The sequence below is a fragment of the Ahaetulla prasina genome, chromosome 3 (assembly GCF_028640845.1).
Source record: "Ahaetulla prasina isolate Xishuangbanna chromosome 3, ASM2864084v1, whole genome shotgun sequence".
Classification (NCBI taxonomy): domain Eukaryota; kingdom Metazoa; phylum Chordata; class Lepidosauria; order Squamata; family Colubridae; genus Ahaetulla; species Ahaetulla prasina.
Genome location: NC_080541.1, coordinates 148,069,527 through 148,086,618, shown reverse-complemented (window position 1 = coordinate 148,086,618; position 17,092 = coordinate 148,069,527). Strand labels below are relative to the sequence as shown.

At 42.3% G+C, this 17,092-nt stretch overlaps 1 protein-coding gene across 1 annotated transcript in view; it reads right to left on the bottom strand.

The window, feature by feature from the left end:
* Positions 1 to 16,891, bottom strand: part of ZNF644 (zinc finger protein 644) — a 64,738-nt gene extending 47,847 nt beyond the window's left edge. The window contains exons 1-2 of the mRNA XM_058175276.1: positions 16,810 to 16,891; positions 15,606 to 15,662 (exon numbers count right to left, since the gene is read on the bottom strand). The gene's annotated coding sequence lies outside the window, so the exon portion shown is untranslated. The remainder of the gene's footprint in view (positions 1 to 15,605; positions 15,663 to 16,809) is intronic.
* Between the last annotated feature and the right edge of the window lie 201 nt (positions 16,892 to 17,092).

Genomic DNA, 17,092 nt, shown 5'->3' with positions numbered 1-17,092 from the left:
CCTCCCGCAACTTACTGCCAGGGAATGCAAGCCAGGGCTGAGCTGTCTCCACTGAGCTCCCTGCCAGCCCACATCTCACCTCCTTGTCACAAGATGCCTGCAGCCGCAGCATCTTTTTTTCAGTGCGCCTGGAGGTGCTTCTTGCACCGAAAGATGCAGCAGCAAGCTTCTTGCAGTGAAAATATCAAGGCTGCGCCACTTCCTGAACACACCATCGCCATCGCTGTTTTCCATGCATCAGCCGCGCATGCGCACACCATTTATTCATTCGTCATTCAGCAGCAGGCAATGGGGTACGTGTGCGCAGCTGGAGCATAGAACAGGGTGGCAATGGCGGTGACGCGTTCAAGCAGCAGCGCAGCTCCAGTAATTTTTGCTGCATCTCAGTGCAAAAAGCACCTCCAGGCGTACCGGAAAAGAGACTGCGGCAACAGACATCTCGCGATAAGGAAAAATAGGTAAAATAGAAATTCAAAAAATTTTCCTACCGGGTTCTGTGGGCGTAGCTTGGTGGTGGTGGTGAGTCATGTGACTAAGAGGGTGTGGCTATGAGTGACATTGAGTTGGCCATGCCCACTCAGTCACAGGACCCCACCACCACCAAGCCACGCACAAAAAACCAGTAGGGAAAAATTTTGAATTTCACCGCTGGTTTTGCCTTCCCTGGCCCCCAGGAGCACTCTGCAGGCTCCCCAAACCCTCTGCATGTCCTGTTTTTGCAAAAAACAGGATCTGCAAGGGGGAGGCCTTCAGGAGGCCAAAAACAGGGCCATATTAAGTCTACAAGATGCACAGACATTTCCACCCACTTTCTTGGGGGGGGGGAGTGCATTTTATAATCTGAAAAATACGGTAATCTAATTTTAATTACATTTTTATGCTCCTAGGTTTTAATATTTTGAACAGAACTGATAATCAAATACATACATATTGAAATGGATAGAAATTTACATTATTTGTTTAAATCTTGCCTTTATTATTTTACAAATAACCCAGTACACCTTCCTCCTCCTACTTTGCACAACTATTGCCCTATGAGGTAAGTTGGGTTGAGTGTGTGTGAACTGGCTCAAGGTCACCTGGCTGGCTATCATGTCTAAGGCAAGACTAGAAGAGGCATTAGTCTTACCTGATATGCTTCTTCTCATTGAACACCATCCAGGAATGGGTTGTCCTCGTCTGTCAGCCAATTAGACTGAGTCAGTCAAAGCTGCAAGGACACGCCCTCTGCTAACGCACGCACCCCACTAGGGTGAGGCTGGATGCTGTTCCCACCCAATGAGAAGAAGCATATCAGAGAAGACCAACACCTCTTCTCCATTGTAGTGGGAACAGCATCCAGGAATGGGACATACCAAAGTGGTCCTGTCCTTACGGGTGGGTGGCAGCCTAGCCCGAGGTCCCTTCATGCACATGCACCCTCTGGAGGACCCGCCTCCCAAAAGCGGCCTTAGCCGAGTCATAGCTGTCCAGTTTATAGTACTTAATGAAAGGCGACGGGGAGGACCAGGTAGCCGCTCAGCAAACTTCTTCCAGAGAGGCTTGCTTTTTGTGCCATGATACTCTTGGGCAGTGGAATGGCCTGTATCTCGTATCATTTGGTGATACATGCCCTAATCCAACGGCCCAGGGTCAAAGGAGTGACCTTGGCCCCTAAGTAGGCAGGCTAGAATGATACAAAAAGACTTCCTGAAAGAGAAAGTTCTTTTGAAATATATCCGAAGTGCCGTCCTCCATGACTAGTGTGTGCCACTTCCATTCCAGTGTATGCACTGGGTTGGGGCAGAAATTGGGTAAGATAAGTTCCTGGGCCCCGTGGAACCATGAGTTTACTTTTGGAACGAAAGATGGGTCCAGATGTAACATCAACCTGTCGGGGTGGAACACACAGGTCTTGTCAGACGGAAAGCGCCAACTTGAATATCTGCCTGGCCAATATGATGGCCACCAGGAATGCCACCTTGCAGGTCAGGAAGCGCAATGTGGCCTGTCTCAGTGGTTCAAATGGGGCCTCAGTCAGCGCCTGCAGTACCTTAGTGAGGTCCCATATAGGGTATCGATGAACCACCGAAAGCCGGAAGTTCATTGCGCCCCTGATGAACCTGCAGATGGTTGGGTATTGCACAACCGAGTCCAGCCCCCTGCAAGAAATGACCAATGACAGAGCTGCCACCTGGTGACGGATATGTTGGGGGAAAGACCCCTGTCCAGCAAACCTCGCAGAAAACCTTGTCAGCTGGGTGTTATCCGGAGTGGTGAAGAGATCCACGGCTGGTTGTCCAAAGCGCTCTGTCAGCTCCTGAAATAAAGTCGGATGTAGGCGTCACTCTGCATGGTCAACTGTGGCTCTGCTAAGACAATTTGCCTGCCCATTTGTGGCCCCTGAAATGTGCTCTGCCCACAGGGACAATTGACATCTCTCAGCCCATAAGCACAGCCATTCTGCCTCTCTGATAAGGGCCTTAGAATGTGTTCTCTCTTGCCGGTTAATGTGCGCCTTAGTGGCCACGTTATTGGTCAGAATTAGAACATGTCTCCCCGACACTATGTCCTGGAACTGTTGTAGGGCTAGATGGACTGCCCTGAGTTCCAACCAGTTAATTTTTTGGCCTAGGTTTACCTGTGACCACTGTCCTTGGGCCATCCTACCCTGGAAGTGCCCCCCAGCAAACAGGCTGGCATCTGTCATAAGTGCTAGTCATTCAGGCTCCTTGAAGAGACTTCCCCTAGTAAGAGCCCGGGAAGCCCACCATCGGAGGGAGGTATCACCTCCGGTGGTACCCTGACTCTGGAATGGGAATTGCTCCTGCTTGCCCTCTGGTAAGGGAGAAGGAACCACTGGAGTGACCTGGCATGAAGGCATGCCCAGGGCACGATAGAAATGCAAGATACCATCTTGCCCAAGAGCTGTGAGACAGTGGCCAGAGGTACCGTACAGTCCCTGCTGACCCTACCTGCCAATTCCTTAATACTCACCTGTCACTCCTGGGAGAGGTGTACCTTGCATGCCAAGGTATCTATTTCCGCTCCTAAATGCAGCAACCTGTTAGTTGGTGTGAAATGGCTCCCGTGATCCTGAAGCACCTGTACAGTGCGTCTGAGATCCTTACTCGCCTGGTAACAGAGGCGGACTATATCAGAATGTCGTCCAGTTAGAACTGGACGGGCACAGGAAGAGCCCGGGGGTGTGCCGCTAAGTCAGCCAACACTTTCATAAATGCCCTAGGTGCTGACAATAGGTCAAACGACAATGCCTTATATTGATAATGCTGGCCTGTGTAATAAAACCTAAGGTACTGCCTATGTCCCGGTAAAATGGGGACATGAAGATAAGCTTTGGTAAGATCAATAGAAGTGAGGAAGTCGCCCTCCCTAACACCGTCCAAAATGGACTGAAGAGACTGCATCTTGAACTGCTTCTAGATATTAAGGCTGTTTAATCATTTTAAGTCTAGAATTGCTCTGTATCCCACTCACCCCCCAAGAGCTTCGGAATTACAAAGAGGATGGAATAAAATCCCAACCTCTGTTGGTCCTCTGGAACCAGCTGAATTGCTTGGATATCCAGCAGAAGTTGAGTAGCATTTCCATGAGGTCCCGCTTCACCTTGAGCCCTGAAATAGGGCAGCGAATGAAAAACCTCAGGGGTGTGGAGAGGAACTCTAAGGAGAGGCCTGATTGGACCGTCTCCAAGACCCATGCATCAGTGGGTCAAAATAGGCCAGGCGGCCACCAATGGGAGGATTGGTGGTGCAGCTACTTCTGGCGTTTGAAAGAACAGCTTCCTCCCCCTCAAAAGGGCTGTTTGGGAGGAAACTGTCTATAGCCCCTTACCCTATCTTGGGGCTGCTCCTACCATTGAAAGAAAGGGCACCGCGGACGTGTCTGACATCTGAAAGCTTTGGCTGAATTAACGGGCGGGGTGGGACTCCACCCGCCGGGAGAGATGGGAGGACCTTATGTTTGTCACGTGCCTCCACCAGGATCAGATCAAGGGAGTCTCCAAAGAGCCGCTGTTCTGAGAATGGAGCGGAGGCCAGTCTCCACTTGTGTTTAGCATCTGCCTGCCACTGGCAGAACCACAGAAGTCACATGGAAGTCACATTTGAGGCGATGGCCTTTGATGCAAACCTTGCAGCATTTAGCATCGCCTCAGTGGAGAATTCCAGAGGTGCCTGCAATTTGTTCAAATCCTGATGGGCTCTAGTCTCTCCCATTGGGATCCGATCCTGTAGCTGTTTCAGCCAGAGAGAGGTTATTAAAGAACGAAGCTGATGTAGCAGCCTTGATAGCCCAGACGGCCGCCTGGTGTATCTTCCTCCAAGACTGCTCTGCCCTCCTGTCTTCAGGTCGGAGAGCTTCCTCTGGGGACTCTGGTATCACGGCCTGTGCAGTTACTGTGGCTACTGGGGTGTCCACTGAAGGCACCATAAGCGCCTTTGAAAGTTCAGGCCCGATGTTGTACAATCTTTTGTCCAATGGACCTGGGTTAGGCCCTGTCACTGGCGCGGTCCACTGTTGTTGTACAACATCTAAAAATAGGCGGGGAGATGGTATCACTTCCACATCATTGGTTGGCTCAGAAAATAAGGAGCCTGCAGAATCAGAGGGTCCTGGGACAGGATCCAAAGATGATGGAGTAGACGCCATGTTGGTGGAATTTTTTGCTTTGAAAAGTAAAGACTTAAATAAAGCTGGCCTGAAGAGACCTGCATATGCAAATGGCTGTAAATATTTATCCTCTGATCCAGTCCAGATCCCTGCCTGTCTTGTCTTCAGACACCAAAAAATGGTGTGAAGGGCTAGGGGAGTAGGCTCCATGCGATGCAAAAAACTCCCCTGAAGTATGAGCCACTGGGAGGGAGGCAGGAGGCAAGGGATAATCAGAATGAGGGAAAGCAGCTCTGTGGCTCTGCTGTAAACCAGCTGCTATTCCCTGTTTGATAGCCTCTGAGATTAGTTCTCCCATGCTTGCAGGCCATTGATCTGAACAGAACCCTGCGGCTGTAGGAGTGAAGGTGGTCTCTATGCCTGTTGACTGCTGCCTGACAGGCTGTTGCCAAGCAGAATTCTTGTGAGAAGCTTGTGGAGCTAAGCTTAGCAAAGGCTCCCTGTTGCCAGGCAGATCAGTAAAGGGCTGCTTACTGGCGCCATCTGGCAACCATTGCAAGGCTGGGCGGCTGTCAAACTCCAGCAGCTCCAACAGATGTGAGGCAAAAAGGCAGGAACTTATTGCCTGATCCAGGACCATCTGAGGTCATTCCCTCTGATGGTCAGCTCTCTTTAAGAGTTTTTTGATCTCCCAATTGATAGCCTTCTGCCGCCGAACCGCGTCTATCTCCGAGGCCTTAGAGGCTTTTTTTGAGTCTCCGCGGTGCCAGGATAGCTTTGCTATGGGTCTCTTGCCTGCGGGCCTCTGCCCAGAAGTTCCCGTTGAATCTCCACCCTCAGGGGCCAAGAGAGCTGGACCCTTATTGCCAATAGCGGTCTCTGTGCTAATGGCAGCAGCTGTGGCATCCTGGCCATTTCTCAGCCCGGCAGCTAACCTGAATCAGGCCCTGCTGCTATCGAGCGCAGCTGAAGCCTGGCACTCACTCAGGAGTTTGCCCAGGACCTGGTCAGGGATTCAGGTGCTTTTTGACCCCGGAGGCTAAGACTGGGCTATAGGACAGCCGTCCGGCGCTGGACTCATGTTCCGACAATCCGGCCGGTCTTGCTAGCTGGGGCTCCTTCAGCTGTTAGCAAATACTCGCTGTGAGCCAGAGAGAGAGGAGCGTCAATCGCCGAAGTCCAGCACAGCCCAAAAGTCAGCGGTGTTGAGCAATGCTGTTGCTCGCTGACCTGCCAGGAATGTCCTTACATCTCGCTTGCTGCCACGCAGCCTTCAGCGCGGTCATCAGCTTGAGGCTGGGAGCCAGCTGACAGTCCAATGTGGATTGAAGATGGTAATTGAAGATTGTAATGGACCATTAGCAGAGGGCGTGTCCTTGCAGCTTTGACAGACTCAGTCTAATTGGCTGACAATAAGCTTCCTAACAAACAGGAAGCAGCAGGTGAAGCTAAGCAGAATCATATCAGATACTTGTACAATTAGCAAGGGGCCCCCCAAGACTGTGTGCTCTCCCCACTTCTCTTCCCTCTGTATACCAATGACTGCATCTCTTAACAATCCATCTGTTAAACTACTGAAGTTCACAGATAACACAACAGTGATTGGTCTCATTCGAGACAATGATGAATCCGCATACAGATGGATGGGAGGGTTGAACAACTAGCCTCATGGTGCAGCCAGAACAATCTGGAACTGAACATACTCAAAACCATAGAAATGGTGGTAGACTTTAGGAGAAACCCTTCCATACTCGCACCTCTTACAATACTAGACAATACAGTATCAACAGTAGAGACCCTCAATTTTCTAGGTTCTACCATATTGCAAGATCTAAAATGGACAGTTAATATCAAAACCGTCATCAAAAAAGCACAACAAAGAATGTTCTTTCTGCGCCAACTCAGAAAGCTCAAACTGCCCAAGGAGCTACTGATCCAGTTCTACAGAGGAATTATTGAGTCTATCATCTGCACCTCTTTAACTGTCTGGTTTGGTTCTGCAATCCAACAAGACAGACACAGGTTTCAGAGAATCATTAGAACTGCAGAAAAAACAATTGCTACCAACCTGCCTTCCATTGAGGACTTGTATACTGCACGAGTCAAAAAGTGGGCTTTGAAAATATTTACAGGCCCCACACATCCTGGACATAAACTGTTTCAACTCTTATCCTCAAAACGACACTATAGAGCACTGCACAACAGATCAACTAGACACAAGAACAGTTTTTTCCCCAAATGCCATCACTCTGCTAAACAAATAATTCCCTCAACACTGTCAAACTAGTTACTAAGTCTGCATTACTATTAATCTTCTCATCGTTCCCATCACCCATCTCCTTCCACTTATGGCTGTATGACTGTAACTTTGTTGCTTGTATCCTTATGATTTATATTGATATTGTTTCCTGATTGCTTACTTGTACCTTATGACTATCAATGAGTGCTGTACCTTATGATTCTTGATTAACATATCTTTTCTTTTATGAGAGCATATGCACCAAGACAAATTCCTTGTGTGTCCAATCGCACTTGGACAATAAAAAAAATTCTATTCTATTCTATTCTATTCTATTCTATTCTATTCTATTCTGACAGATGAGGACAACCCATTCCTGAATGCTGTTCCCACTACAATGGAGAACTTCTAGTCTCCTGGTTTCTAGCCTGGTGCCTTAACCGCTATACTAAGCTGGCTCACATTAGCTTTATTTTTGCCACAGCCATTTAACAACAATTTGAAAACAATGACAAGCATATTGAGGTTCCAAGTAGATTTCAAACAATGTTAGGGTTGTCCAATACAACAGGATTCATCTCTTATTTTTCACAAAATATTATACTTTTCTATCCAACTTCTTGTTGAGAAGTTGTAGATTGTGACATACGGAAGCAGAGCATGATCCCTTCCCTTCGGAGACTGGGCCTCAGGGCAGTATTCCAATATGATAACGACCTTAAACACACCTCCAAAATGACCACTGCCTTGCTAAAGAAGCTGAGAGTAAAGGTGATGGACTGGCCAAGCATGTCTCAAATCTAAACCCTATTGAGCATCTGTGGGGCATCCTGAAATGGAAGGTGGAGGTGCGCAAGGTCTCTAACATTCATTAGCTCTGTGATGTGGTCATGGAGGAGTGGAAGAGGACTCCAGTGGCAACCTGTGAAGCTCTAGTGAATTCTATGCCCAAGAGGGTTAAGGCAATGCTGGAAAATAACGGTGGCCACACAAAATATTGACACTTTAGACCCCATTTGGACATTATCGATTAGGGGTGTACTCACTTTTGTTGCCAGCAGTTTAGACATTAATGGCTGTTGTGTTATTTTGAGAGGACAGCACATTTACAGTTATACAAGCTGTATACTCACCAGTTTATATTGTAGCCAAGTGTCATTTCTTCAGTGTTGTCACATGAAAAGATATACTTAAATATTTACAAAATGTGAGGGGATGTACTCACTTCTGTGATATACTGTATATGTATACTGGACTACAAAAAGGCTGAATCAATTTTAAATAGGAATACATTGGTTTTTTTGCAATTATACAGTATGTAACAATTATATAGTAATACAGTATGTATACAGTATGTATCTCATACTGTATAACTGCAAAAAAACAAACAAACTCCAATGTATTTCTATTTTAAAACTAATTCAGCCTTTTTTATAGTCCAGTATAAATCTTGACATACTTCATTTTGCTTCACTTTAATTCTTCTGCATTTTCAAGTATCGGTAAGATAGAATAATCTCACTCCAAATATATTTCATTTTTTTTAAAAAAACGTTTTATTACAATTCATTGTAAAATAAAAATACAAAAAGAAACAAAAAATTAAAAAACTAAGAGAAAGAATTTCAGTTTTTGCTCAAAATTGAAAACAATGAAACTCTGATTTTAGGTTTTGATGATTAGAATGATTATGTAGGTTAGAGAAATGGCTTGAAATGTTTAAAAATGTAAGGCAAAAAGTTGAGGTTGTAAATTGTAACTTTTTTTCTTTGTATTCTATTGCACTGAAAACAATTGGAAACCACTGTTTTCCTAGTTTTCTCTTTGTACCCTACCCAACAGATTTCAAATGAAAAACTTATGAAATCCTTGCACATGTAGACTTTCCTGTTTCATCAGAAAATGTCCTATCAGGAATAACTAGCCTTGCCAAGTTTTCTTACAGAATCTTCATTTCATCCACATCTTACTGGATGAATTTCACAGTTACTATTTGCAATACCTTGTTGCACCTTTCCTGCCATCTTTCCACCTCACTATAGGCACTATTGGGCCTATTCTGATTTTCACAAGTATTTCTGCTAGCCTCTTTCTTGTGTCTAATCCAGACTTTCATCCTTCTTTAGACATTACTTCTTTATTGTAATATCTTGATAAGAGTATTGGCCTCAATGTAAAACTGAAGTTTTTGACCACTAAAACATGTTTGTTAAGCTAAAGTCTCATCCAGTCTCTCCAATTCTATATTTTACAATATCATCATAGTACCATTCACTCTGCAAACCTAGTAATACTTCAATTCCAGCATAACTGCAAAGATTCTGTACACACATTTTCAGTTAGTCTACTGTATGTTATACCAATTACTACCAATCTGAGGCATGCAAAATCAGTATAGGGCAGGAGATTTCTGGTCAATGAAATCTGGAGGGGGGATGTGGGTCAAATTTTACCAAAAAACACAGGACAACTCTTCCATTCTGATTTTTCTTTTGAAAAGATTGGAAGTGATAAACTTGATACATTAAGCTTTACAGAGTTTATATTTTGCACATTTTTACCATCAAAAAGTTTAAAAAACACAGATTTCAATCACATGATTTAAAGGTGTTCTGGGAGTCATAAAACAAGAATCTGGGTAACATATCTGGGCCACAACTTTCTAATTCTAATTCTTACCTATTGTTCTTCCTCCAGAGACAAATTAAATTACTGTGTTAGATCAGCTATATGCAGTTTACATTAACAAAGTTTTCCTGTCACTCTATATCAGATGATGCTTGTATGTCATTTTTAATTAAGGTAAAGGTTCCCCTTGCACATATGTGCTAGTCGTTCCCGACTCTAGGGGGCGGTGCTCATCTCTGTTTCAAAGCCGAAGAGCTAGCGCTGTCCGAAGACATCTCCATGGTCATGTGGCCGGCATGACTCAATGCCAAAGGCGCACAGAACGCTGTTTCCTTCCCACCAAAGGTGGTCCCTATATTTCTACTTGCATTTTTTACGTGATTTCGAACTGCTAGGTTGGCAGAAGCTGGGACAAGTAACGGGAGCTCACCCCGTTACACGGCAGCACTAGGGATTCGAACTACTGAACTGCCGACCTTTCGATCGACAAGCTCAGAGTCTTAGCCCCTGAGCCACCGCGTCCCCTCATTTTTAATTAGGAGTGTGCAAAAACTTTGTTCTAAATCACTTCAAGTGTGAAACTTTGTAAAAATTTCTCATTTTGAGTACAAAATCCTTTCAGAGTGATCCAAATTTTCCATTTTCCATCTAGACAAGTTTTTTACATTTGGAATTTCATACAGTTTCACATTTAAGATAGGTCAAAATAAAACCCTAGTTTTAATATATGTAGAAAATTCCAATCATTCCAATTCCAACTTCATGCACAATTCTGTGTGCTACTGGAAGTCAGTATGGAATTCAATATGCTTCATGTCTGAGATAGCATAAACAATACTAGCAGGCTGAAATTATTGAAGCATCAGAGTTTCCATTTCTATAGAACTAATGTTTCTGTTTCAGTTACAAACCATGAAGCCAAAGCACATACCAAAAACTGGATTTTTATCTAGAAAATATATACCACTAGTGCCTGTACCAATGTTGGGCTAAATCTGAGGTATGCAGCCCATTAAAAGTTACAAAGTATTGCAGCACCTATTTCATAGAAGATTGCATCACTCTTAGAAAACTGCAAGGATGTGGATAAGTAATTTTTCTTTTTTGGAGGAAAAAAACAACAACATATACATAATAAGCATCAGAGTTCAACTCACTAATTTTAGTGACACGTTCACTGCCAATTCCCGCCAATGAAAAAATGAAATACTTCAGATCTGCCACACATACACATTTAACACAAATTAAATAGCTGCTGTTGTCATTTCCAAGTTGTTATCTCTTGAATAAATGTCTTTTGAGAACAAAAGAAGCAAAAACGTATCTCTATCTATTTAGGGAGATTCCCAGCCATCCAGGTCAAGGTTGTCCCAAAGGTGCTTTTTCAAAAGGCAATTTGACTTTCTTTGTTTTTCCTTGAAGACATTTCACTTCTCGTCCAAGAAGCTTCTTCAGTTCTAACTGAATGCTAGAGAATGGAAAGATTTATATTCTTTGCAGTCATCTGCTTGTTAGCACCCGTTCAGAGAATTGTTAAGGCCACTTGGAGGTTTATCTGTGCTCTCAGGGTCACATGGATAGTGCAAATGAGTGTGGAACCTTCTTTGGACTGCTGAAAGGACTATGTTGCAGATAGGAGATAGGTGGTATTGTATCCCTCCCCTTTGTTGAGGGATGTTCAATCTTAATGTAGATGGCCTCTTTGACCCGTCTTTCAAACCAGTGGTCCACTCTGCCAAAATGTGAACTTTGTTTTGTTTAGTTTGAAAGAGAGGTCAAAGAATATAAATCGAGAAATAAAACCATTCTATTCTCCACCTTTCAGTCAGAATTGAAGAACCTTCTTGGATGAGAAGCAAAAAGTCAGTTGCCTTTTGAAAAAGCACCTTGGGGATATCTCGATCTACTAAAACTGAACTAGGCAAACTAACATCTTCCCTTAACCATTATACCGCTCACATTTAAAAATAAGCAATGATAGTTCAGGAATAAAGTTACATCAATAGCAGATACCTTTATCTGAGCTGGCATGCCTCTTTAAACAGAATGCAACTCTCATTTTAGCCTGTTTTTAAAATGCTATCATATTCAAAAGCTAAAAGAAGATATTTGTCTGTCATTTTGTGGTTTAAAGTGCAGATTCAGAGTTTAAAAAAACAGTTACAGTTTCAGAAAGCTGTTACAAGTCATTGCTACAGTTGATTACTCCAGCAGTTTATAGCAGGCAACTACAATACATATAGAAAAGTACAACAGTAGTAGAAACATGCACAACTATATAAGAAGGATATGTACACATAAAGCAGAGAAGAAATGTGTACTTAAATGTATGTCATCTTTTAGTTGGTGATGGAAAAAGGATGAAAAACTGTTTTACGGTTCCCAGATAGGAAAACTGTTGGCATATAATACCAAGTTTGAATTCCACTTCCTTAGTTTTTATTTCTTCTATAAGAAGAATATTAAATTTGGCACTTGTTACCAAGAAATCCTAAGTATTTAAAAGTTTGCAATTGGACTTGGATCCTGAAAATATGCATACTTTTTTCATTAAACAGCTAAACACTGTAAAACAAAACATTTAAAACTTCAACTAGTGGTGTGGTTTATTCACTAATATATTTGAAAGCCGTTAACACCATTTAGCTGTAATTAAGAAAATTCCATAGCATATACTATGGCATATACCATTGTTATTTTAGCATAAAATAGCATAAATTCCAATGGCATATACCATTGTTATTTTCTCTCTACCCAACAGGTCATAGAACAATGTGAAAAATGGGTTATGATCTCTGAGAGTGCTTTTTTGGGTAGTAAAGGCAACTACTGAACTAAATGAAATTCGTATACAGACAACTTCAAATGCTCTATTTTTTTTTTCTGTAAATCTGCTATGATGACATGAATGCACATTTGGTAGACATAGTCTGACTATCGGCTTACCACAACCTTGCAGACAACAACTTGCCTGTAACAATCAACTGAACCCTCATTCTTCCTTCTAGCTTTGAAGAACAGGGCCAGAAGTCTGAATTACTGTACAAACAGCCTCTCACACTTTAAGGAACAGCAAAGTTTTGAATTCAAATTTCAGAATATATCCTTTTTTTCATGTGTGTTTGAGTCAAGCTTGACTCCTGGCAACCACCTGGACAAGTCCCTGCAGAAATGGCAAGTATCAGAAATGGTTTGCCACTGCCTCCTTCCTAGGGCTGAAAGGTGATTGGCCCAACTGGCTTGGTGCCCAAGGCAGACTAGAACTCACAGTCTCCCAGTGTATAACCTGATGACTTAACTACACTATTAAACTGACTTTCTATCCTTCTTTTTAAACAAAGCTATATCCTGAAGACTTGTACAGGTGTTCATTTTCATTTTTTCCAGAAAGTAAAATAGAACATGATAAAAGTTATAAGTAAAGGCACAGAAACACAGAATATAACAATTATTCAGACACTTTTTTTCTGAGTTAGGAAACATTATTGGGTATCTGGCTCATAGGTCTTCCTCTCTACCATCTGCTAGGTAAAGAGGTCTCTCTGGAGATTATATGAAAATGCATCGTTTTATTCTACATTTATGCCTTTGGTGTTGGAGTCTTAACTCAAACATGCACCTTTTCACATCCAACTTGCTCCCACTTAGACAAGTAACATTAATCAACAGATAGAGAAAATGAAATTTGCAAAGTTCAAGAGTTCAAGATATTCTCAAAACAGGATATCTGATGATCAAGATCAGCTCTAATAATCTGTAGGTCTGCACTACATACTTAACCTAGGACTTGTTTGTTGTTTTAAAGAAATTTTGTATGAATGCAAAATTTATGTTCAGGTTTCGATTCACATTTCTTAAATGTGAAGAAAAAATATTTTTTCATTTGGGCTAAGCTTTTAAAAAAAACTTTAAAACACACAGGATCATTCACACAGAATCTGTCAGGAACTCTTCAAACCAGCCACACTTTTTCCCAGGATCATGTCTGTCCTCTACAATTTCACAAGGAAAAGATGTAGTTGGTTTAAGGAATTGCCAGCAATTGCTGAATACATACCCACGCATCCTCCACAGAACCTTTTACTTACTTTAACATTGCTGAAGTGATTCACACAGGGTAATAAAACAGACTCATGTGTCTGTATTTCAAAGAATATAGAATATTAGGGATATAAGTATATTATAACATTAAATATGTTAAATCTGAAATAAGTCTTCCTTCTACTGCAAACCTATTTCAGTCTTCAAATTATAATATAGCTTACTACACTATTATACACAGGAGGATATATACTTCACAATATCCGCTAATTAATAATGTTTGAACTACTTCAGTTACGTTTCAGGGGCAACATCAACACTGCCATTAATAGAGGCTCCCTTCATCATTTGAAGCCAACAGTGGTATATTGTTCCTCTGTATTTCTCCCAGGAAATTTTTCAAGAAGCTGAGGGATTCTCTAAGACAAGACAAAGAGTATATGCAAAGGAAATGCAAGAGATGGGAAATCTGTTCATGAATGTTGGACATCATATTTGTATAGCTGTTTCATGAAGGAACTCAGGGAAAAATAAATGCTGGATCTCATTTTATTCTCACATAAGTCTAAGGGAGAGTCAACTGAGAGAATGATTGCCTTGGAATATCCAGTAAACTATGTAACTGAGTGTGATAGGTCAAATTTCAGATTCCTATTATATTTTGGAGAGCTACATGAACACAAATGTAACTGGAGACAACTCCAGCTATACAGATTGGTTTAACTGTTTATAGTAAAGACCCTTCAGTCTACCTATGTTTTATCTTAAGTGTCACATACTCTACCTATGCTGCTCATGAACACCTCCCATTTATTTCAGTTGACATCAAGACATAAAGCCTGTCAAATAACTTTTACCAGTTAAGCTCAAATGAATCTGTTAAATATATAATAATGTATATTCTGCACTACAATATTAGAAAATATTTTGTATGTTGCATCCAGGTCTTATAGATTCCAGGCACAAAAACATGGTAAAAAGAAACAGGAATGGCAATCATTTCATAGCCATCCTAAGGAAATCATTAGACACACTGAGCTGGCATACTATAACTGCTATCAGGATAACATATGCATATTCCTGGAAATGATATGCAATACTCTGATTAGAAGAATGACAGTTTAATCTCTAGAAATAGACATCAATGCCCAAAATACCCATACATGAGATTCCCAAAGGTGCTTTTTCAAGAGGCAACTGGACTTTCTGTTTTTTCTTTGAAGACGTTTCACTTCTCATCCAAGAAGCTTCTTCAGCTGAGAGCTTCTTGGATGAGAAGTGAAACGTTTTCAAAGAAAAACCAGAAAGTCCAGTTGCCTCTTGAAAAAGCACCTTTGGGACAACCATGACCTGGATGACTGAGAATCTCCAGAGTCATACATGAGAAGTTTATTAATTTCAATTTAACTTGGAAACTGTTAATGGAAACAAATCTGTACATTGCTTGCCACCACATCCAGGGTTTCAATCCCCTTAAAAATAAGAGTTCTTGATGTTTTAACTGTGATTTTTATTTATATTGTATAAATTTCTCAGCTAATCTAAAGTTTAACTTTAATAATAGTTAAATATAACAGTTTTGAAAGTGCTAAAATGTTAAAAAACTTATCTTGATTTCAATCCAAGGTGATATATAAGAATTAATATGTTTTTTCCCAATGGAATAGTTTATCTTATACTACTCTACAGATTTTTCCATATAATATCTATATTCTATATTCTATTTTCTTCACTCTTCTTTTAAAATGTTTTTATAAGAAAATCATGATAATATTCTAAAATCATCTATTTGCAAAATAGTATAATCCACAAGTGATCCTCCATTACATCTCTTTGCCCTAAGTTTGGTTGCTTCTTTCTAGTTATTCTTATAAATATTTGAAGATAGCTATCTCAAACTGCTCGCAGATTCATAAAAACATCCAGAATAAACTTAATTCCTAAATCCAAAACTCTTTAGAGCCATTAATACTGTCTATTGCTCTAAAAATTGCTACAATGTCCTAAAAATCAAACTGTTCAGTATTTGCTCTGTTGAGTTTTCATATCAGGCAATATATAAAACTATGGTCTGTTGAAATCTTACCTATGCTATAGCAGCAGAATTCTTCTGCCCAATATTTTCACATCTTGAATCATTCATCTATCAAGGAGAAATACACAGTAAAGAATTCCAAACATTAGTGTACCCATCCAAATTTAAATATGTTTGTGTGAATCCCTATACTGTAAGTTACCTCATCAATGATACAGTAAAGGGAAAAAAAGAAATATAAAGTAAAATACCAAAACTTAGAAAGGCAACAAGTGTGTCTGTATGTCTGTGTGTATATTAGTACCCAGGAAATTGCCTCCTTTGACGATTTGAAAAGTAGAGTTCTCCCGTATTACTTACTCCTATATCAGATTATATGTATTATTTACTTTTTCCCCAGATTTGGAAACTGGAAAGCAAGCCAAAATCACACACACCTTGCCTGGGTCTTTAGTGGAGAACACTGGGTGGAATAGAAAGTTTAGAAACTAAAGGACAGGGAACAGGAGGAGACAAAGTACATTCCATCCATACCTTACGTCCAATAAGTCGGATAATTTCAGGATCACCTGAACTTCTTAAAATTGGCTAGTGGGCACCATAGGCAGCAAGAATGGCCACTGTGTACTGAGAAACATACAGAGGATCGAAAGGTCTGATACCAATATGGAGATTTTTTTTAAAAAAAAAAAGCCTGGCTGTGAAATGTACATTTCAGCTTCAACACAGGTACGCCGGCTCATGTTTAATGTTAACCATAATTATGAAATAATATCAAAGAGATCAGGCTATCTCCCAGGGGAGGAGGAGCTGGAGGCCAACGATGGCCCGGGACTTCTTCCACATTACAGTATCTTGCTTTACAGGAACGATATCATCCCCCCCACCCCCGCCCCAACCAGGCGCTGCCAGGGTGACCTCATTCCCTCCGCGGCCTTCTTCGGGTCGCCCAAGTCATTCTTGCTCCGGGCTTCCCTCTCGACTCCAGCCGTGGTTCTTTTTCGGGGGGCCAGCGGCGTCTCCCAACTCCGCGTTCACTGGCTACGCCGTTTCATGTGACCGCCGAACAAAACCCTCCTCAGCGCAGCAGCTCTTTGTGCCCGGCCCAGTCCGACCCGCAACAGATTTGTGGAGGAAAGCAAACGGGGCCTGGGACTCCCTCGCCTTTCCACACCCCGAAGTCTTCAAAAGACCGGCCTAGTTCCCAAGCCATCCCCTGCCAAGCCGCCGTTTCCCCCGGCTCTCGGCTACTTACCTCCAACGGCCCAAGCCCGGCCTGGTCGAGCCCCTTTGCCGCACCAGCGGCAGCCGCCATGTTCTCTGATGCGACAGGATGGAGTCAAGACCCCCCCCCTTCTCCCCGCTCTGCCTCCTCCCTTTCGCGCGCGCATTCCATTCCAACCTCTTCTCGGTCCTGGCTACCCGCGCGAGGTTCCCTCTCTCCGCCTCGCGCCCCCACCCCCACCCCACCTCTCCCTGTTCTCCCCCCCCACCTCCCCCGCCCCCGTTGAAAATAACAATAATAATAATAACCATAA